The sequence below is a fragment of the Bicyclus anynana genome, chromosome 15, assembly GCF_947172395.1.
Source record: "Bicyclus anynana chromosome 15, ilBicAnyn1.1, whole genome shotgun sequence".
NCBI lineage: Eukaryota > Metazoa > Arthropoda > Insecta > Lepidoptera > Nymphalidae > Bicyclus > Bicyclus anynana.
The window spans coordinates 10,390,334-10,407,943 of NC_069097.1; the positions used below are offsets into that span (position 1 = coordinate 10,390,334).

Genomic DNA, 17,610 nt, shown 5'->3' on the forward strand with positions numbered 1-17,610 from the left:
TCGGTTTTCCACCCGCTTTCAGGAGTTCTGCTGTGATTCCGTCCTCACCTGGCGCCTTATTGTTCTTCAGGTGTTTGAGAGCCACACTAATCTCGTATAGGCTGACGTCCGGGATATCTTCGGTATAGTGTCGGGTCAACTTGGCTCTGGGGTCTTTAGCCAAATTGGCAACAGGCTGCTGAGTAGTCGTGTATAGCTGTCCATAGAACTTCTCGACCTCACTTAATAACTCGGGCTTGGAAGAAATTAGATTACCGTGTTCGGTCTTCAAACGCGTCAGCTGCCTCTGTCCAATAGACAGATCTCTGGCGAAAACTTTCGAGCCTCGATTATTTTCAATCGCATTTTTAATACGCTCGGTATTGAAATTTCGCAAGTCGCTGGTTTGCGACTTAGAGATCTGTCTACTGATTTGTCGGTATTTTGACGCATCTGCTGAAGACTGTAATCTCATTTCTTGCCTCTCTTCCATGAGTTTAAGTGTTTGGTCCGAGAACTTTTTGGTTCTTTTCGCACGGTGGGTCTTATAGAACTTAGACCCAACGGAATGGACAGTTTCCACGAACCTGTTGTTCAGATCGTCCACAGTTTCGCAATTTGCTAGGCAATCAAAGCGGTTCTGCAGTTCTAGTTGAAAGGACTCGGGGCTTTGAATATGGGCACGAGTAGGTCGGAGCGTAGACTTCACCAGTCGATACCGTTCCAGCTGAATGTTGATATTCAACGTGCCTCTAACCATTCGGTGATCGCTACCGGTTTTCACCCTATGGATCACAGAAACATCGTTGAATATTTGCCGTCTGGTAGACAAGATGAAGTCGATCTCGTTTTTCGTGGAACCATCGGGGCTCATCCAGGTCCATTTCCTGTGTGGTGGCTTCTTGAAGAAGGAGTTCATCATAAAGAGGCCCTCCTTCTCCATGAAGTCAGCCAACATTTGGCCCCTATCGTTCCGTTGCCCATATCCAAATCGTCCCACTTTCAACTCTGAACCGCTACGTTCGCCCAGCTTTGCGTTAAAATCCCCCATCACAACATTGTAATAAGAGTTTGAGGCATGTATGGCTTTAGAAATATCCTCATACAATACCTCTACCTCCTCGTCGGGATGTGTCGAGGTCGGTGCGTAAGCCTGTATAACCTTCAACGAATACCGTTTGGTAATTCGGAGGACCAGGAACGCTACCCTGCTCGACACACTCTCGACTTTTACAACATTGTTCACGAGGGACTTGTGAACGATAAATCCGACACCACCCTGGGACTGTTGGTCGCCCTCCCGGTAGTAGAGCATGTTGCCGGATTCAAGGATTATCGAGCCCTCCCCCTCTCTTCGGACTTCAGACAATCCTATGATATCCCAGTGCAACTTGCTCATAACTTCTTCCAGCTCGATGACCTTTTCGTCGGACCTCAAAGTGCGTGCGTTGTATGTTGCCAGGTCTAGTCGTCGGGGTTGGCAGCGGAATCTCTGCCGGAGATTCTTAACACCCCTTGCCCCGCCGTTACCATAACCGCTGCCAGAGCCAGGAATAGCGGGGCTGCCGGGGACTAGGGGCTGTGTTTTGTTTTTGCCGTCCATACAAAGTTTTGCCCAGTACTGACCACGCTGGGCATGCGGGTTGGTCAGCGCAGTGCTAGATCACTCGCGCCGGTGTCGCTGCTGCCCGACACCGGCCTGAGGCATTTCGTAATCTAGCCTGTGGGAATGGATATACCGCCATTCGTCGGTCGCCAGAGCCTCGTCGGTCCATCTGCAGGGTGCACCACGAGCAGGTGAGGTTGGCAGTTGGGGAGACTGACTGGTACTAGCCTCCCCCTTACCGCCGATGGGATTTTAAAATTATTTTCTATGAAATTTTGTCAGTTAATGTTTTATGTTGTAAAGTTATAATACATGTAGTGTTTGTGTATACTAAATATATACCTACAATACTACATACACCATCTCATGTACATTGGTAGTGGGGCCAATGAGTCAGTCTGTCATCGGCGCTCGACCTGAGTGGTCGTGCGCGGTCTGCTTGCCTTACCAGTGTAGAGATGAGCCAGTGTTTAGCTTCTCTTATAGTAAGGACGAGGGTCCCTACAATACCCATTACGAAGTATGAATTGTGGAGGCTTTTGAACGTAGCAGGTTTTAAGGGTCCACGCCGTCAACCGTCTAAGCAACTTAGACCAACCAACTTGGACCACGGTCCAAACTCTATTATTAGCTACCGTAGGTACCTACTTAGCTGTTGTAAGAGTAACATTTTGACGTCACAAAATGGACGACAGCGTTTTTGACGTTTGGAAAAAGTACATGATTTTCAAATTAAGTTTTAAAATAATCCTTAACTTTTGTTACAGAAGGTGGGGGAAGTAAAATAATACTTTCACTGTACACAAATTTATTCGATAACAATTTCAGCAAAGCTTCCGCTATAATGTTAATATTACACGCTGATGGTAGTATAAGAATGAATCTGCTAACCGACCCTCTATTTTATAATATTTGCAAAGTTAGTGTTTACTGTTGGTAGCACGAATATGTTAACAATACAAGTACGTTTTAATAATAGTTCCGGAGTATTATTATACAAACCAAACGTTATAATTCTATCTAAAACATCAGTATCAGTATCAGTAGTAACAGTATTTATAACAATCGTAAAATAATATTAAAATATCGAAACACAAAGTTGAGAAATTAAATACAAACTAAATCATAACGTGACGTCATAGTTGTTAAGAGTAAAATAACCAATGATAAATTTATATCATGTAAAATAAATAATTATATTTATATCAATAATTAATAATAACCTCTCCACTGTTCGGATTGATAATCATTGTTACTTAATTAAATTTAACTATAATAATCGGAAGTCATAAAAGTATGAAATGAAATGACGCTACTATACGCTAGGCGGCGACACTTATCTATACGAAATAGGCGGGAAGCAGGTACTATTTGTAACACTTTTATTAATTCATATAGATATACTTCGGACCCTTATTCCATGTGCGAAATTAATATTGTTTATATTCAATTCGATATGAGTACCTTATTAGGTCTGTCTATGGTAGGCTCTCTATCTATTAGTGTCAAAATCGCAAACAAAGGATTTTGTAAAAGGATTTCATTTCGGTCACCGGAAATCCCTGGCCATCGGAATCGCATTAGGACACTACTTCGAATCTGCGATTGACTGTGACACCGCCATTAGTCGCCTCGGAGCTTATTACGACGCATGGCGCGATACGCACAGGGTGGAATTCAATTTTTCACTCACTGTCCCCATCTAATTTAAATCTCGGTGATGTTTTTGCTTTAATGGCAAATGGATGGATGTTATAAATGAATGTAATTAATATGCCGCACTTATATTTATGTAGTTGTATGTTTTATTAATATTATAAAGAGGTAAAGGATATGTCCCAATTTTGTGTGGAGGCTGGGCCGTTATTCCGAGTGTTAACTAAGCAAAACAAATTATTTTTATCATACAAGAACATAAAATATAGGGCTTAAAACCCACAATAAAATTTTTTTTGGAACCCGCATTTTTTTATTAATTATATAAAATGTATTTTTTTAATTAGTTGAAAACATTAATTAAAAATGTTTATCATGGCAACATGATTGTAACTCACACCCTGACAGATTGGCAGTGATCTTCCTGTAGTAGCATTGTTTTATGGCGTTTTTAAAGCAATATAAAGATTTTTTGTCTAATGCTTCTCTGTCTGATTTAATGTTTCTTTCTAACTTGTGTCTTGACAATATTACATGACATTGACTGCTTACACCGGATATGGATTAAATTCCAGGTGTTTTTATTGGCTGTTTCGGACACTTTTACTGTATTATTTAAATCTATGTTTAATTTGTAGACAAGGGAGCGAACAAAAAAGAATATTAATCTAATTAATGCGGGTTTCAAAAATTCTGAATTTTTTTTTCTCTTAACAGCAATTTGTATGTTCTATCGGCAAAATATACTATCGACCTGCTGCTATAAATTAATAAAAAAAATAAAGGTCTGTTAAAAATAATAAAGGTCCATTTTGGGACATGTCCATGGGGTAATCTTTGGAACTAATGAATCTATATTTGATAATTCTTACGCCATATTTTATCCCCGTTTTCCCAAGGGAACAAGAGCTTAACTGCGGTGCGTCTTCTAGTTTAAATAATGTTTACGATGTGAAACAACCTAGTGTTTTTGTAAATATATATTGCAATATTTGTCATTATCTTATTATCACGGAATATCCGAATTCATACACCATGTCTCGAGTTATTTATATGTTATCATATTGTAAAGTGACTAAGTCGCGAACAATACGGATGATGACAGTTTTTTAAATTGTATATAAATTAAGAGTATACTAATAGTAAAGCAATTTTGTAAAAGGAACAGGGTATCTGCGATCATTACTTTCGGAGCTACAGGGATTTAAAGTGTCAGATTTGCGGCGCTGCCGCGGATCCCTGAAAAACGCTCCATACAAAATGGCTCGAAAAAATGACGTCATAGGCAATGTAATGATCGTTAGATTTGTATGCGCGTTCAAACAAAAATACTAATATCTTTGTTATTTGTGCGTTTATCTTTATAGTTCATATATTAAAAAATGTCACATTTAATGTAAGGAAGCTAAAATTGTATGAATTTTCATCTAATTACGATAAAAAAAATTTAGTAGTTTTTGAAATTTTATAATCTCATTTATTTTGCAAATATCCAGACAATCTTTGCTTTTTATGTATAAATTAGTTAACATTGACCCTATTTACCCGAATGTATCATAAAAATCAATATATTCAAACCTAGTCATCATCCCCATTGCATGCCAATAAATATATAAAGTACATAAATGTGTTGTGCATGATTAAAACATGTACGAGTCTGCAATATAATGTCCATACGGTACCGTATGTGCCAATGACCTTTTTGCCCTCACTGTCAGTTATCTCGTGTGTGCAGACCGCATTTGATGCTGGAAACTTTCCTTTATTCTTAATAAGAGTCGCTTGTGGCCATTTCACTTGGTGATTATGACACCGGTTTGAGCTAAAACTCAAAATCTAGGAATTCGTATTTATTTTCTTTATTTGGGGAGGCTGATCACTTAGCGATAACAGGGTAGGTTCTACGTCGTCAAGGAGTTCTTGCTTTTATGGCGAGCGGCTTAGCCCGAAAAAGTCTTTTAGTTTTTGATGTACTGGTCATTCTCGAATCACATTGTAAAATTGGTATCAAAATGATTGCTGTATATACACATTCTTTTATTCTACTAATATTTAAAACTAAAAAGAGTATAACAGTGTTATTGATTTTTTATGAGGTTTAAACATTTTATTCTGATTATAGTCTCAAAATAGATATCATGTGATGTACAACAAGCTCATGCAACAGCAAAATTTATGTGAGCCAAAATGTTATGAGTTGCACAATGGATAGTAATAGTAGTTGACGTGTTCATAAATTGTTGACTGAGTTAATGCTTCCGTGAATTATTCAAGTGGTGTCTTTAAAAAAAAACATCTGTATCAATAAAATCAATTGCCGAAGACATCGCGTCTTATTTTAGAACGCTTTTCGATAAAATTTGGACCCGATAGGTGTTTAAATTCTAGAAATGACATGTCCCAAAATGAACTTTATTAGGTAACTAGCTGATGCCTCGCGGTTTGGCCGAGTTTGGGCGTTCGGCGTAGTTTTCGTTTTAAAATATATCCTATGACATTTTCTGGCTGAGTTTGTTGTGGGCTCTTCTCGGACTAATAACTTACTATACTTAATTTTAAGTTTTCGAATAATTATTATCACCATTATCTTAAGTTTAATATTATTACCTGACGTTTCGAAAGAGCTTGTAAACTAAGCCTATTTGAAATAAATGAATTTTGACTTTACAAATAACGTGGCTATTGGTAAAAGATAGATTTATAGTTTTTAACTAGTAGTAGGTAATATTAGAGATAGAAGACACAAATTGTTGGCGTAACACTGCCAGCTTCCCCACTCACACACACTCACTTCCCCACTCACACTAGACTGAGAATTTATACAGAAAATTTCTTAGAAAAGGGAAAAGAAAAGGAAAAATATCACAGTCTTTTACAACATGATTTCAACAAACATACAAAACTATTAATTGTGTGCACAATAGGGATGATGACATTTTTTAAATTGTATATAAATTAAGAGTATGCTAATAGTAAAGCAATTCTTTAAAAGTAACAGGGTATCTGCGATCATTACTTTCAAAGCTATAGGGATTTAAAGGGATTTGCAGTGAGGACACGTATCGTCCAAAAACGCCCTACATAAAATAGCACGAAATAATGACGTCGTCGCTTAGTGAGATAGATGTGTATGGGTGTTTATATTGACCTTATTTACCGGAATGTCTCACAAAGTCCCCATTTAATTTGCAGAGTTGTATCACTCGTAAGAGACGGAGAACCGAAGTCTCGTGATGATAAAAATGGTGTGGTAGTAGCAAAAATTGATTATTTTATTTGGTGTTATCTGCGTAAGCGTGCGATGACCCGTCGCATCGACCCGCACTGTCGGCTGCTGTTATCAGTTATCACACGCTTTTCCGCTATTCTTAGCTTTCAGTTTTTTTTTTATTATATTGGCCATAGATTATATACTATTAGATATGTTACGTGCCTACAAAATCACAAGAAGTGATCACATGCATATTTTTGAGTTTACTTACATTATAGTTTTTACACTTCCAACATACAACTCGATATTGTAGTTAATATTAAGGTATTTGTTTGAATAACTTTCGTTGTTTACAATGCGACTAAATGGAATTAAGACAATTAGCCACTTTATTTGCCTTAGTTTCAGTACGCTAATATCTATAATAGTATAAATTATTTGACATTGGCTAATAATAAACTTATTTTCTTTCTTCTTTCTTCTTTCTTCTGTAATTTCCACTGGAGTGGATTAAGATTATAAGAGATCCTGGATTCCAAGGTCGGATTATGAGATACAAGATGACGCCGCGCGGTTTTACCCGCGTGGTTCCTGTTCCCGTAGGAATACGGAGATAATATGAAGTTCCTCGATAAAAGGGTTATCCAACACTAAAAGAATTTTTCAGTGGAGTGTCAGGGGGTGTGAGTGTCAGGGTAGTGTTAGATAACTAGTATTAATAGACTTCTTTAACCCTACATACAACGGTCACAAGTCCGAGACTCCATTCACGGTTACTTTCTGCCACTCTATAGTTTATTTGTAACATTCTTAGTGGGAAATGTTATGCCGGATAGGTTCCCATTCAATAATCGTGTTTTGCTTTACATACACTCATTTTCATTTCATGTATATGTTAACTTTGCCATTTATACTGGCACGTACTGGTAATTTTCGTAAAAAGGTGTACCTACACATTTTTTGTTTCACCTATTTATATTCTTTGGGAAAGGATCTTATAAGGTTACGCAACTTATCTATTCTGTAATTTGCATTAGAATTCGAATAGGTTACGTCAACAATTTAGATTCTCTCAAATCTTTTATGGATCGCTTTACGTAGAAACCTTCCAGTTGGCATTCGGTTGGTTGGCAGCATCTACATGGCATAGTACCAGAACGCTAAGTAATTTGGCGTTACAACTTGGTGCCGACTTTAATTACTATACGTTTGAATGCTGTTTCAGAACATTTTATTTACAAATAATTACGATTTGATCATATTATTAGTATGGCAACTTTGGTGGAATAAAAATTTAATATTCTTCTTGAGATATTAACGCTATGAATAATGTATCCCTCGAGCCGTGATAGCCCAGCGGATATGATCTCTGCCTCCAATTCCGGGGGGCGTGGGTTCGAATCCAATCAGGGCCTTGAGGGATATTTCATGAAAAGTAGAAGGTGCATCTCCAACTTTACATGAAATATCACTCACTGTCTCAAATGTAACTGTCACGGTTGAAGAGATACAACCCGTGAAAGAGGGACGGACGGACAGACGGAGAGCGGTGAGTTTTAGTAATAGGGTTTTACCATTTGGGTACAGAACCCTAAAATGCGCGACAATAGTGGTGTTAATTCTAATCGTGACAATGTACAAGTATGTAGATTTTGAATATTTTTTATAACAATAGTTGACGGAAATAGCAGATGGCGTACCAGAAGGTTAAATGAAAAACTATCGCCGAATCTAGGTAACAAGGTAAGGTAGGTTTGACGGCCTCCGTGGCGCAGTGGCAGACGCAGATTTACAAGACGGAGGTCCTGGGTTCGATCCCCAGCTGGGCCGATTGAGGTTTTCTTAATTGGTCCAAGTCTGGCTGGTGGGAGGCTTTGGCCATGGCTAGTTACCACCCTGCCGACAAATACGTACCGCCAATCGATCTAGCGTTCCGGTACGATGTCGTGTAGAACCCGAAAGGGGTGTGGATTTTCATCCCCCTCCTAACAAGTTAGCCCGCTTCCATCTTAGATTGCATAATCACTTACTAACAGGTGAGATTGTAATCAAGGTCTAACTTGTAAAGAATAAAAAAAAAAAACAAGGTAACATTCGCAGGACAAGTAAGAAACACACTACAATGCGGTTCCCTTCGCCCATCACTCGAAGGCAGGTGTGAAGCCTCATGTGCGTATAATTATATCGGCAAGCATACCCTTCAGAACACAGATGCTTAGCGGCAGACTTAAGCATGGCGGTAGTACGTCCCAGTAACAGCTCTGAGGCTTTAATGCTATAGCTAACAATGTTTAGATTAAATTAATCCATATTGATATTCATCATTAACAACCCTTATTCAGCTCACTCAATCAAGTGATCAATATCACGAGTCAAATCAAATCAAATCAAATCCTTTATTTGCTGATACAGTTACAAGGTCTTAACAAATAAATATAATCTTTTCTGTATCACGCCCGATCGGCATGCAAAATATTATTAGTTTTACATTTACATTACATTAATTAGTTACCTACATTTAAATAATTCCAGAAATTACTTTGAACACAATATTAAAGAGTTAAATAATGAATAGAAGAACAATATTAATTAAAAAAATTATTTAAATCATGAGTCTCCTCTCAGAATGAGAGGGGTTAGTTCACCAAGCTGGCTTTCGCATACACACTTCAATCAAGAAAATTCTCAAGTATGCAGGTTTCCTCACGATGTTTTTCCTTCACCGTTTGAGACACGTGATATTTAATTTCTTAACATGCACATAACTGAAAAGTTAGAGGTACATGTCCCGGACCGGATTCAAAACTAAACCCTTCGAATCGCAGGCAGAGGTCATATCCACTGGACACATCTCTCCATATTAATATTATTAATGCGAAAATAAGTCTGTCTATCTGTTACCTTTTCACGGCTAAACCGCTAACAAACTTGGTAAAAAGATAAATTGGACCTTGGAGCAGAACATGAATTTATTTTCAGAAAATCCATGATGTCCGCAGATTTGTAAAAAACAGATTTTTTCGGAAGACGATTTGCCTTTGGAAGTCGTAAGGTGACTCAAATGTGTTTTGTGTGTGCTAAAGGAAAGTTAGCACAACAGAAACGCGTTGTGAAATTACATTTGGAATTACATAACATCTGCCTTCTTCTATATCACTCTAAATACATTCAGACTTCGATGTCCATTTACCAAAATACCGATGCTTTGCTCAAGACAAATGAAAAATTATAAAAACCTTTCTGCTTTGCTCCTTCTGTTTAGCGTACAAGCAAACAAACAAAGCCAAACTGTCTTCCGAAAATAGAATATCAATAGTTGCATCTAACCAGCTGTCAATGCAATTGTAATAACAATACAATCAGTCTTTATCAAGCAGCGAGCGACGACCCGACGCGATGCCGGCGCCGCTTGTTAACCGATTTAAATAAACGAGTTAAATATCTATGTATTTTATTTGTCTACTATTAGCATTTAAAACTACTAAGCGGATTTGAATTGTGTTTTTAGTCTCTAATTTCTTTAATAATGATAATAATACTATAGGTATATCTACGTAGCAGCGGCGAAGAGTCCATACAGTCCGATTCCCGCTAAAAAACCATGAGTATTCATTATTTTATGTAATATGCATGGGCGTAGCCAGGAGCTGTCCGTACCTCGGTTCGACCATGGCAATATGTATGAATGTATGTATCAAGTCGATACTCCAATGATATGCGGGCGACGGGGGAATGACTGCGCGGGTGTGAAATCGTGCGTGCTGGGAAGTGAGGTGCATCAGTCGTGGGTTTTTCATTCATCGCTACACGCCCCCCGGCCTGCGCGGACTATCGGGAGTGTTACGAACGAAGTTGCCAAGTTATAGCTCTCTCGCCTTCATTGGGCAGCATACGCGAAATCTACTATCTACAGGCTCCTCGTGGCCATCCACTCCCTGTGTCATCAGGGGTTGCCTGTTACAGATTGCTTATAGCATATTATAGCATAAAGCAGCGTTTGTATGCTGATTTTAGTTTTAATTATTCTTTTATAATTTTTCATTTGTTTTTTTTGTGCCAAGTATTTCTTCTGCTTTTTTCTTCCCTATGCCACGCCTCTCAGGACGTCATAGAGCATTCAAATAGAGAATGTCGCGAAATGTCCTCTTCTCCAGAGAAGTAGCAATTTTTGGTAGGAGATTTCCCTATTGCAAAGAGGTACGTGTTTACACTCCATGAGACTAAGCCATGTGATACCGAGATCTTCCTCGTTTTATAAAAGTTTAAAGTTTCTCAGATTATGCTCCTACTATAGGTTAGTACGGTAAATGGTTGATTTGGGAGCAGGTTTCAAGAGTTCACATATTTATCCAAATATAAAACGTAATTTTTTGTACTTTGTATTTGTTATAGTATCATGAAAAACGTGTATTTTCGCTACGCAATTCACCAGAAACTTTGTGGCAACCCTTAGGTACTCTCTAACTAATAAAGTTTTTTTGCCATTGTTTTTAGAAGGGTTACCGCGAAACTAACTAATAAGACTAGAGATCCTCAAAGTTTTTTTTCGACTGGTTACGACAAAACAAAATAACTATAATAAATATACGTAATGCTGAAACAAATTTATACAATGTACCCTTTGTTGGACTATTGAGGATCTGGCCCCTTGAATCCTCTTATCTCCCGAAGTCAACGGTCGAATGGTAGGCGCCTACTCTTACATTTGAAAAAATATATGAAAATCACTTGAGTAGTTCATTTCAGGAGTCTATGACAAACAGTCGGACACTCCAATTTAACATTAATACAAGATTAGCTTGCCAACCACCATTGAAGCAGCATGGTGGGTTTAAGCTACATAATATCCTGTCTCTTATAAGGAGACCCGACCCTCCGACCCGAGTCATTATGACCAACAGACAGACAACAAAGAATTTTATTATTGTTATCGTCTCACTCTTCCTTTGTCGCCCCCAATTCAATTAATTGTTCTAAAAATCGTTTAGTATTTTTAATCGATTCTAGATGCATCGCACCTTGGGCATTAGAGGTCAGTGCGTTGTGTGTGTGCGTCGTGCATGCAGCGAGCGGTGCAGCGTGCGCGTGTGTGCGTGCGGCGGGCGCGGCGCAGCCTCCGCGCGTCTGCGGCCTGTCTAGACGACCCCCCGCCCCGCCGCCCCGCCGGCCGCGCGCCTAAAGCACCCGCGACACCTGCGTCACCGGCTAGCGCAAAAACTAGCCTTCTATTATAACTTTACTGATACAATCACCCGTTTGGCCTGGCCACAATACTGGCCGCTGCAAAGCTCAACATCCCAAACTTACCAAAACAAATTAAAAAAAGGTATTTTTTTTGGTAATTCCGGGCTGCTGCTGCTTCTGAATATGTGAGAGATATTTCATATTCTAATAGAGTATTTATATCCTGAAGAGCAAGTATCAGGGACATTCAGCTTACGTTGACTATAACTTAAACTTAAGCTATTTAAATACAACAAATAAAACGGTAAATGATAAAATTACCTGGCCAGTATTATATTATTTTTTTCTAAACTTCTTGATTAAGTAATAATGACAATAATTCTATTATTCTATTCTATATTTAGGATAATTCTAAATTTATACTAGCACATACCCCCCGGTTGCACCCGCGGAGTTCTAATTCCCGTGGGAATACAATATTTGGAGATCAAATATAACCTACGATGATGATATTCACAAATAACGTGGATTTCTATTAGTAAAATAATAAAATCGGTTCAGTAAATCCAGACATTACTTCATACAACCTCACAAACATTTCCTTTTTATAATATACTAGCGGACGCCCGCGACTTCGTATGCGTGAAATTCAGTTTTTCATTAATCCCACGAAAACCATGGATTTTTCCGGGATGAAAAGTAGCCTATGTGTTAATACAGAGCAAAATCTATTTCCATACCATATTTCAGATAAATCTCTTCAGTAGCCGTAGCGCAAAGGAAGAACAAACATACACACTTACACACAAAATTTCGCATTTATAAATTAGTGTAATGTGATGTGAAGTTTGAAGCTAGTGCTACGACTAAACGGACGACGTTTGGATCTCTGGCCGCCTAGATGTGTGTGCTGCTTTACTCTCCCCCCGACCCCCGCTGCATTCCCCGGCGGCCGCTCCTTTCACTGCACTGGCCACCTGCTGTTTCTGATGCCACCTCCAATTGCTGACTAGCATATGCAATTGTCTAGCATCCTATTATTGGAAACAGTTTAATGAGAATTAAACACTCATTCGAAAGTTAAAATTTCTTTTTTTTATGTAAGCTCTCTCTTTTCAAGTTACTCGTATATATTTGGGATTTAAAACTGATTCTGATATTTTCGTATTTTAAAAAAATTGCTTTCTTTTAAATTTATTTCTTTTAAACATAACTGATATACTTTGCTCCGAAATAAGCAAAAAGCTTTCATGATAACTAACAGCTTAGTGCTTTAAGTTCTGTCATTATAACAATACTCCATTAGCTAGGCATGACAATGGTCCAAATTGTGGGATTCGAAGTCAATACCATAGACCTCTCTAGAATTCGATCTTATGACCGTCTAGCTATTGGTGCTCAGTTTTACTTTAATAGATCTTTTCGTAAATCAATGCAAATCCCGTGTTAGGTGAGCGGCTAACAACCAAAATTTAAACTTGACCACTAACTTAATTAATATTAAGTTTAAGTTGTATTGCTTATTTTAGTCAATAATGTTTAGTCAATAATAATGTTGTGTGCTGTGTTTGTGGCGGCACCTGGTCAACGGTTAAAATTGAAAACCAGCGCTGCATGCTCTTTTTATTTAAAGAGTATGTATCATTATGCTGAGTTGGGTCCCATTACTTGGTTATGCCACACATCGCAGGATATTGTCCTGACGATTATTATAACAAATTGTGTTGTGTGGCATAATTCTCTAATAAAGCTTTTTTTTTCTTTCTTTTTTTTTTCTTTCTAACTTCATAAGCGCAATGTTAAATTAGAACCAAAATTATTGTTGTAACATACTACATACGATGTAATACATATTTTTATTCGACTTCTGGACATTGAAATAAACGATGAAAATGCGTAAATTCCTAAATTTCAAAATTAACAAAATTTTAACTTCTACTTACAATATCTCATGTCGGTTTCAATATTTTAAATTGAAATTTCAATGAACAATACTTCAAGTAATTCTTCGACGAATTAGATGAAGTGAATCTCATAAACTTCTTAAGATACAAAATGGCGAATGTTCGAAAAAAATATATAAGTATGAATCGTTTCATACATATTTTTCAAATTAAAAAGTTGTGTTATGAATTTTTATTTTTCTTATTTCAATCAAAACAATATGAAAGACCAATGTCTGAAGAAGTTTTGTGGTTCTACGTTCGGTCTATTTATGTTTTTAAACCACGAGGTCTTAAACTTTAAGATTAAGAAACGTTAGCTTCAATCGTCGTCATCAACCCATATTCAGCTCACTGCTGAGCTCGAGTTTCCTCTCAGAATGAGAGGGGTTAGGCCAATAGTCCACCACGCTGGCCCAATGCGGATTGGCAGACTTCACACACGCAGAGAATTAAGATAATTCTCTGGTATGAAGGTTTCCTTACGATGTTTTATTTCACCGATTGAGACACGTGATATTTAGTTTCTTAAAATGCACACAACTGAAAATTTGGAGGTGCATGCCCCGGACCCTCCGGAATCGGAGGCAGAGGTCATATCCACTGGGTAATCACAGCTCACTTCTCTTAATTTCTATATTATCTTTTTTATATTACCTTCAATGGTTGTATTAAATTCAATTTGAAAATGAAATAATTTTCTTCACAGTAACTTAACTTATCTACATAATAACCCGACGGTAGCCGCATTAAGTTTCTAGGGTCGTCGCTAGCGGAGAGCAGGCAGACGTACAAAAAGGCGGTAGAATTCAGGAATCGTAAGTTACTGGACGGCTTTGCGAGTTGTACGACCACACTGCGCCGGTCCAAGTAGCGCAATAAATAAAGCGAGCCGGCACCGCAACTATGTATGTGGTTAGTAGAGTCACCGTTTTAACCACCGATTTACGGACATCCCTATCTCAGTTATATTTTTTAATACAGAATACCTAATCGTCACTTTCAAACCATGAGCCGTGATATGACCTCTGCCTCCCATTCCGGAGGGTGTGGGTTCGAATCCGGTCCGGGACATGCACCTCCAACTTTTCAGTTGTGTGCATTTTAAGAAATTAAATATCACGTTTCAATCGGTGAAGGAAAAACATCGTGAGGAAACCTGCATGCCAGAGAATTATCTTAATTCTCTGCGTGTGTGAAGTCTGCCAATCCGCATTGGGCCAGCGTGGTGGACTATTGGCCTTACCCCTCATTCTGAGAGGAGCCTCGAGCTCAGCAGTGAGCCGAATATGGGTTGATGACGACGACGACGACGACTTTCAAACCACAGTCACACACACCGAGATAGCTTAACGAGTCGTACATAGTTCGAAGAGCCGATGGTCGTTGGGGTCCCAATGTGCTAGAATGGCAACCCCGCACTAGAAAATATAGATTTGGTCGACCCCCTACCAGGTGGACTGACGTCCATCATCAAACGAGTTGCAGGGATTCGCTGGATGCACGCGGCTCAAGATAGTGATGTTTGGAAGTCCCTACAAAAGGTCATCATGATGGTGATGATGATGATGATGACTTTTAAACATGATGTACGATAAAAACGCGGAAAACATATTGCTAGTCGACTTTCCAATAGGTCGACTGATGACATCAGTGAATAACGGGAAGCCGCTGGGTGCTAGCGGCTCAAGACTGGTGTTTGGAAGTCCTGTCCGTTTATAGTGAAGTTGAGTCACCGTTTCGGGAAGCAATATCTGCTGAGTAGAACTGACAATTAACTCCGTTTTTGACTTCGGGTCTACAAAATTTTGAGGCTCCATTAAGCCCGCTAAAGCACCAAACCCTATAGAGGATAAACCGTCCCGTTTATTCAGGAGAGCTGGGAACACTAGCGGCGTGGTTATAAATAAATGCCACATACAAGAGTTGAACCAGCCACCTGCCGAAGCACTCAGCGGCTGCAACCAGGCAACCGTGATTAATACCTGGCAAATGGTAAAATATCCTGTGTTTTATATGCGCGACGAGGAACGCATTTCACATAGGTGCTACATAGTACAATACAGGAAACTCTACCGTTTGAAATAGTAGGTACATGATTCGAATTAGGAACGACCTTCACCAATCTACTAGCCTATTCATTAACTTCTATTGGCCACCTAATATAATTAACATCAAGTAAAAAACAACCGCAGATTATGTATTCCGCAAAGTCCATTAAAGTTAACAACAATGCTAACTAAACTCACAATGGCGAACACATCACATGACTTAAGAATTACTCACAATTTGGTGAATTTCGTGTATTTATAGTATAGGGGAAGTCCGGGAGACTTGACCCCCTTTTTACTTAAACTTATTTAAAGTTGGATGTGTAAGTGGTAGCGGCTCGATTTTTTGCAAGTAGAGCATATATCTAAATAGGTATCGTTATACATTAATAGAATGGCAGTATGATAAATATATTGGGTGCTGAATTCCTTTTTTTGAAAAATGAGATGTGGCTCATGTCTCCCCAGCCCCTGGGAGAGTTGATCAGGGGATGAGGGAGACTTGACCATATGCATATAAATCAGAGATAATACTAAAAAACAACAGTTTTATTGAAAATATTTAATAATAAAACACACAAATGATTTAACAGAGTAGATAAAATTAGGAATAGGCACACACTTTTGAATAACATTCAGCATAGAAAGCATTTAACATTCGTCTTTGTCAGTCAACCCAACGCAATCTTCACGAACATATCTTTTGCATGAATTACACATCAACTTTGTCAGTTTTTTCTGGAGTTCTGTTTGGTAAACTTCTTGCGGTTATAACCCTCTTTGGGTTTGTATCGAAACGGCATAATTTTCCTTAAAAGAATAATAAACAAATTAATTTCACTCAACATCACATACATTGATCTGACTTCTAGATCAGTAGCTTAAACACTCGTGACACGTATATCATAATCAACAGTGGAATCACGAATACTACCATAATAAATACCAAGAGTCGCGGGTTCCATCCCTGCAATGTATTGCGGGGATGGAACACTGGCTGATCTGAACTGGACTCTGAACTGATCTCTTGGTACAGAAGCAGCGTTCACTAGCACTGTAACAAATGTGTCGTTAAACAATAGGTACCTACAATCAAATCAAATTCAAGCACAGCGCTGGAGAATTGAACCACTGATCATGTTTCCCTAACATGAGCCTGGTCAAGTCTCCCGCACCCCCCTTTGCCGTATTTAAAAGAAGTTTTCTTGAAACTATTACAACTGCGGTTTAAACTGCTTATCTTAAGTAAAACTATATTCATCATTAAAAACAATACGATTAAACAACACCACTTACCTATAAAACTTTTTGATTTATGCGAAAATCCAAAATCGTTGATATTTTTACTTTTCTAACACGAAACCACGTTTACGCCGCTCGTTGCAAAACTGAACTGATGCCGGCCAAACTGGAGTCGTCATTATACGCGCCTCGTGTACGAGTATGACGCAAGCTGTCAACGGCGCCGGTCACGCGAAATTTAAATCGAAATATTTGAGGTGGTTCAAGTCTCCCACCTGAGCAAGTCTCCCGGTTTTCCCCTAAATATTTCCTCTTTATTATGTAAGTATTGATTAGTAAACTATACTAATATTATATAAGGATTTGTTTATTTGTATGTTTGCATTGAATAGACGCTACACTATGCCCGAGTGATATAGGCTATATTTTATCCCCGTATTCCTACGCGAACGGAACCACTAAAATTACTCAAACTTAGTGAATAAGCCAGCTGTTTATTTGAATAATGCGTACTTAATTAGGAATACTTAATAATATTTTTAAGGCTAGAAGTTTTAGGCAATATATACCGACAATATATTTTACTTGATGTAAAAAAAAATTTAATCCGATAAACAGATGGGTGAAGTTTTTTTTAAAACGTATCTTAGATAAGTATTCGTAGTAAGTCATTATCAACCCATATTCGGCTCACTGCTGGACTCGATTCTCCTCTCAGAATGAGAGGGGTTAGGCCAA

At 38.4% G+C, this 17,610-nt stretch overlaps 1 long non-coding RNA gene across 2 annotated transcripts; it reads right to left on the reverse strand.

The window, feature by feature from the left end:
• Positions 1-16,177: 16,177 nt before the first annotated feature.
• Positions 16,178-17,079, reverse strand: LOC112043130 (uncharacterized). Of its 2 annotated transcripts, XR_002886654.2 has the most exons (3): positions 16,927-17,077; positions 16,565-16,684; positions 16,178-16,440 (listed from the first exon to the last, which is right to left on the reverse strand). It is a non-coding gene; the product is annotated as an uncharacterized LOC112043130 (long non-coding RNA). The 2 variants fall into 2 exon arrangements; XR_008251480.1 differs by having other exon boundaries at positions 16,178-16,684; positions 16,927-17,079.
• Positions 17,080-17,610: the final 531 nt, after the last annotated feature.